This window comes from Camelus bactrianus, chromosome 24 (genome assembly GCF_048773025.1).
Source record: "Camelus bactrianus isolate YW-2024 breed Bactrian camel chromosome 24, ASM4877302v1, whole genome shotgun sequence".
Lineage (NCBI taxonomy): Eukaryota > Metazoa > Chordata > Mammalia > Artiodactyla > Camelidae > Camelus > Camelus bactrianus.
This window is the reverse complement of record NC_133562.1, coordinates 8,747,837-8,753,836: the sequence shown is the minus strand read 5'-3', so window position 1 is coordinate 8,753,836 and position 6,000 is coordinate 8,747,837. Positions and strand designations below refer to the sequence as shown.

At 37.1% G+C, this 6,000-nt stretch overlaps 1 long non-coding RNA gene across 1 annotated transcript in view; it reads left to right on the top strand.

Moving 5' to 3' along the window:
- Positions 1-2,161: 2,161 nt before the first annotated feature.
- Positions 2,162-6,000, top strand: part of LOC141574916 (uncharacterized) — a 101,557-nt gene continuing 97,718 nt past the window's right edge. Inside the window, exon 1 of the long non-coding RNA XR_012502056.1 lies at positions 2,162-2,254. This is a non-coding gene — a long non-coding RNA (uncharacterized LOC141574916). The remainder of the gene's footprint in view (positions 2,255-6,000) is intronic.

Sequence of the window (6,000 nt, the reverse complement as noted above, 5' to 3'; positions counted from 1 at the left end):
GGTGTATAATATTGTATCTAATTATTGTTTTAATTTGCAACTCTTCAGTGACAAATGATGTTGAACATCTGTTGATATGCTTACTTGCTCTCTGTATATCTTCTTTGGTGAGTTGTTTGTTCAGATAATTGCCTATTTTTAAAAATAGACTTTAATTTTTAGAGTAGTTTTAGGTTTATAGAAAAATTGGGCAGAAAGTACACAGAGTTCCTGTAAGTGCCCTCACCGCCCCAATCAATTCCCCCCTTTTTAAAAACATGTTACATTAGTGTGATACATTTGTTACAATATGAACCAATATTGATACATTATTATTAAATATTATTTTTGAATTTCATAAAATACCAAAGAAATTATTCCACAACTAGCAATTTATTATTGTCAATTAACTGAAGTGTGCCATTGTAATGAAAATGCTAGTTCTAGGCTGCAAGCTCCACAGGACATATTTGGTTCTATTTGGACATATTTGTGAAAAGATACAAGGGAACTAATTATTGTCGATGAGTTTCTCTTTGGAGAGACTAGTTTATTCACAGAAAAAAAGAGTATTACTATTATCTGAGAACCGGGGAAAATACTATCAGTCTTTTGGGTCCTCCTTATTTTATGGGGCATGAGTGGACAATAGCTCTCCGTCTGGGCTCAGAGGAGAATCATGAATCATTAGGACAACAACACTGCCAATGACATCACAATATGACTTGCATTAATGGTGGTCACCTCATCAGTTAATATCATTTTTAGTAGCACCGACATAATGGCCCTGGTTTATATTGATGGGACATTGAATTGCATGCTCTAATCCTTCCACTGTTGGTTGCACCTATTCTTGGTTTGAACACAGATATTGATATTTCGAAGATAAATCTATCTTACTAGCTACATACTGATCAGAATTGTGAATCTCAGGATTGGTGACTGGAAAGCACTTTGAGCCCCTGGGAAATAAATAATTCTTTTTATTGATTTCTATCAGTGAAGACAGGAACTTCTGAGGAAGGAAAAAGAATTGCCTTACTCAGATAGTAGTGTAGGTAAGCAAGCAAGTCTGAGCATCTCAGTGGCTATTCTGTTGGTTCCACTTTTATTAACGCTTGAGAAAAACAACCCAGGAAGATTTCACAGCACCAAAAATGTATAGCACTGTGCTTGGGATTTATTTGACATTCTTGTATCTTCTGTTCTGGCTCCTGTGTGCCATTTTAAAGCCCCTGTTGTCTGAGAACCCACAGAGGAAAAAGAGGCACATAGGCACAAATCCTAGAGGTCTCCGTCACCTTTTGAATAATAAATTGATCCACTGAGTTGCCAAGAGCCTCCAGTGTTTTCCACTGGGTATAGAGGGATTCATTCTGGTTTCTGGCTGCCTTGCTCCTTTATAAGATCAGTTTTCTTAACAGTATCTCTTTCCCTAGCATGAGGCTGTCCCTAAACAGTACAGTTTCTCTTTGCCTAAGGAGCTGCAGCTGTTTTGATATTCCCCAGAACTCTCTTCTCCCTGACTCCTTCACTTGTTGCTTGGGAAAGGAAAAGCAATTTCCTTCCTTGGGGAGCCCTAATCTTTATTTGTATTTCTATTTTGAAGCAGAACTCAGTAAGTTTTGTCATGTTGTCACTCACTGTAACACAGACAAAGGGACCCCTCTCTATGGACCGTCGGAGAGAAGGGGAGTGTGGCCAGAGGAAATTAATTGGTTGGCATAGACTAGAAGTACAAAAGCTATCTCACTGTATCATGTGTTGTTGATACTTTTCTGCATTCCTTTTGTTGATTAGGTGTTTTCTTTGTGTACCACAGCTTGAGATTTCTGCAGTTCTCTTCATGCTGCTCCATTCTCCCCATGGTTATCTTGGTGTTCTTTTAGTCCTTTGGTAAAGGCGTTTGACCTAATCATGATAAACTGATGAGTTGGCTTCATCTATAGAGTAGAACAGGGACTGTTGGCTGAGAAAAGTATGAATGCTGAAGCTGAGGGCAGAGTTGGCTCATGGAACATTTTATCTGTTCTTTGAGTTTCTTGTCCCAGTACGTCAACAAATTTGTTTTTGTTTAAAGACTTTCCCACACAAGTGTCTGCCAAGTTCAGAAGACTGTTTTTTTGAGATTGATCTTGGTTTTCTTGGAACAAGAGCTAAGATCATATAATAAGCTCAGTTGGTCTCAGTGAGTAAAAGTTGGGAGATTTTATTTCCATATACATCAGCCAGATCTGGGCATAGAAGAAGAAAGAAAGGTCTGGACACTAGATAGGTAAGTGTGGGTGGGAGGTGGAAGGAAAGAACTAGAGAAAGGAGGTTTCACTTGTGTCTACTTTACCCACTCGTTTTAGAGGCTATCTGGGTCACTGGGAAGTAAGGCGCTGAGGTTGCAATGTTCCATGCTGAGATTGACTCTGGTCATACTCTTATTTGATTTAAATTAAGCTGGTTTGTAAGAAGAGTCTTTAGATTTCTGATCTCTAGATTGGTAGAGACATTGTCAATATGCAGTGAAGTTCCAAAATGTACATTTATAGGCTAGACCAGAAGGCTCCTTTCCTTTGAGGCATAAAAAGCACTCTACTGTGATAATCCCACTTGCTGGGAGCTACTTTAAAAGGAAGAGTGTACAAAAATGCAATTTAATGGACATAAATTAGAAGTGCTTTTGCAAAGTAAGATATAAGTATTGTGGTAAGATCACATTGTGTGCAGAGCTGTCATTCAAAAGGGAATTATAGAATCAGCCAGACTGGGAAATGTCTCTGCCCTGATGAAGGAAGGCATTGATTGATCATTATGGGATGCTGTGTGTTCCTTGAGGTTGGTTTGTGGCTTTAGGCCACATGGAGTAGAATGAGAGGAACTTGGTCATTTATCAGAGACAGAAGTATAGGGGACTACAGTGGCCACTGTGAGCACTGACTCTAGCACTGGCTCTTAGGGAGGACATAGATGTCTGTCACACCCACAATCAGAGAGCAGCATTGCCTTGGGATCTTACTAACTTCTACCAACACCAGCCAAATGTCTGATAGCACTTTGAGGTTGGAGGGAGACACAATAAACACACTTCTTTCCTGACTAATCTTATGACGAAGAGTAAGTCAGATGGAAATCAAGAGTCTAGATGTTGGAAGCTTGAGTGTGCAGCAAAAATGGGCAGCTTAATGCTAATACTCAATGCTTGGAAAGAGACTGACCTACCCAGCCTCAGGCAGTGTTGCCCCTCTATGGTATCTGCCCTCTAAAACTTCTGGCATAGAGGAGCATTGCTGGCTCCTAAGAGGAGGAGAATGATAAAAAAACGATGCTGAGTTGTACGTGTCCAATTCCTCTCCTAGACTCATGAAATCACGTAACACTCTGTATCCATGGTGAAAAGTAAGGGGTGGGCCAAGAAGCCAGAATTGCTTAGAGAAACATCCTTCCTCAGAGAAACGAGAAGAGTGGGGAAGATGTGTTCCTTCCTCTTAACAAGTTCTCTTGGTATAGACATCAGCATTTTCATGATTGACACCATCAGCAATAAGAAAATTGTGGCTTTTTCAGGCAGCTTTGGGAACTGTAGTATAACAACAGAGAATATAAATGTTTAAAAAGCACTCATTTTCTCAGTATAGTGCTTTCCAGTTAGTACTTTTCAGAATGCCAGGAGGTGTTCTGCTTACATTAGCCCATGAAGGTGATGCAAGAGAATAAAATTATGAAGAACAAGATAAATTCATATACAGCCCTATGAAACTCACATGTTATCAAAGAATAGGAGTTGATCAGTTATGAAACATTTTTTTGAACACTCTGAGCTCATAAAGAGTTTATAACCTAATGGAGAAGACAAAAACCAACCAATACAAGAGAAATAATTTGCAACTATAAGATTTTATTATACTGAGAGCAAAGTCAATGATTTTGCTACCAGACAGGGTTACCAGGGAGTTTCCAAAGAAAGTGACTCAATCTGTGATGATAAAGAGATGGGGAATGTGGGAATAGTGGCCCTGAGTTTCCAGGCATATGGTGAAAATTCATAGAAACATGCTGGAGAGTTTCTGATGTCATCCAAGGTTGAACATGAAGTATTATGATGCTGCTGCCACTGCTGCTGTTGATGGAAGGAAGATAAATGTTGTGACAGGCGCCCACAACGTTTTTGGCAAGAAATAAAATTCCATTTAGTATGATGTGTTTCAAGGGAATGACCTTTAGCATGCAGATATGGCATATTTTTGGCTCATTGCTGAACTATGGGGTTTGGGATCTATACAAATATGGAAGGCATCAGGTGAAATGCAGTGCACTATCTCTTGGCCAATGTAATTGACAAAGTGAAAATTGCAACAGTTACCCTCATACATGTTGTAGCAACAGAAATAAACCCAAAATATCAGCAAGTGTTTCTCCAGAAAAAGAAAAAGCTGAGAAAAAGTACTGAAACATATACTAAAGGCTACCTAATTGTTACTTCTAATTCTCTTCTCAGTCTGAAATCAAATGCATGGTTTCTTTTATGTGATAAGGGATATACTTTTGTTTTTATTCACTGAGGTCAAAGTGACAGCATGAGTCAATGAGATGTCCCCAGGCAAGTTCTCCCATAGACCTTCTAATTTCCACTATAATCATGCCAATAAAGACCTAATAACACTCATGGTTTCTTTCTTTTAACTTATTTTCCTTTCAATTTACCCAGCTCAAGACTACAGATAAGTATTCCTACAATACGTGTTCTTTGTTTCAATTGCCAATCCAAAAAATTTCAAATAATTCCCTATTCTCTATAATACTGAATTTATGCAAAGTGATATATAAGATGGACCTATTTTTGTCCACTTTAATTCTCTTGTTTTATCACACAAACTCTTCAGTACGATCTACTCGTGCTGATTTACTCAGTTTCCATAAATATCTCTTTGAACTTTCTATCCACTAGGTCTTTGCTAACCTTAGTCTCTCTTATCCCTCCCTTCCCTCTGTCTAAATCCCTCCCATAAGTACAAGTTCAGCTAAAATCCACATTCTGCATGAATTTTACTCCAAATACCGCAGTCAGGCTTCCTTTTTATTGTCTGTACCACTCATGTGTCATTTACTGTATTTCAAGTGAATTCATTATTTTACGTTCATGTTTATACATCTTAACTTTTCAACAAGATTCTCGAAGGTAGAAATCTTTTTGTGTCTTTGTTATGCCTAGCAAAATTCTTTTACATTATAGATTCTGATGATTAAGAAAACATTTTTATAAAAGGGAAAATGTGAAGGAAAATGCTGTAGAAGGGAGCATGATAGGTTTCTGAGGCAGTAAAGCACTTTTGAATTAAATGATAATGAAAACAGGACATCAAATGTAGAGAGTTGCGTAAGTTCACTTCGGGGGAACTTACAGCCTTAAGTGATTGCATTAGAAAATAAGAAAGGCTGAGAACCAATACCTAGGAATCTATTTCTAAATGTTAGTAAAAGAACCACAAATTAAAGCCAAATAATGTAGAAAGAATGAAATAACAAATATAAGAAAATAAATTAGTAAAAGAGAAGACAGACATAAAATAAAGAGCCTCTAAAAAGTTTAAATTTCTCTATTTGAAAAACAAAAGTTGGTAAAACCATACATCAGAATGACCAGATAAAAGAGAGAGGGAAAAATAGCCAATATCAAAATTGAAAAAAAAAATCACTGCAGATCCAATAGCCAGTAAATAGATAATAAAATATTACAGAAATCTTTATGCCAGCAACTTTCAAAATTAAATGAAATGGGTAATGGATAAGTTCCTAGATAAATTAAAAATAGTCCTCAGAAAAATTAGAGTATCTTTACTGTTCTGTAATTCCTAATTAAAATTGAATTCATAATTTAAAACTATCCCACCAAGAAAACTTGAATTTAGATGGCTTTATTGATAAATTCTACCAAACATTAAAGAAGAAATAATGATCAATCTTACACGAATTCTTCCAAGGAACATAAAAATAAAGAAGACTGTTTATTTCATGACCCAGGATAACTATTTT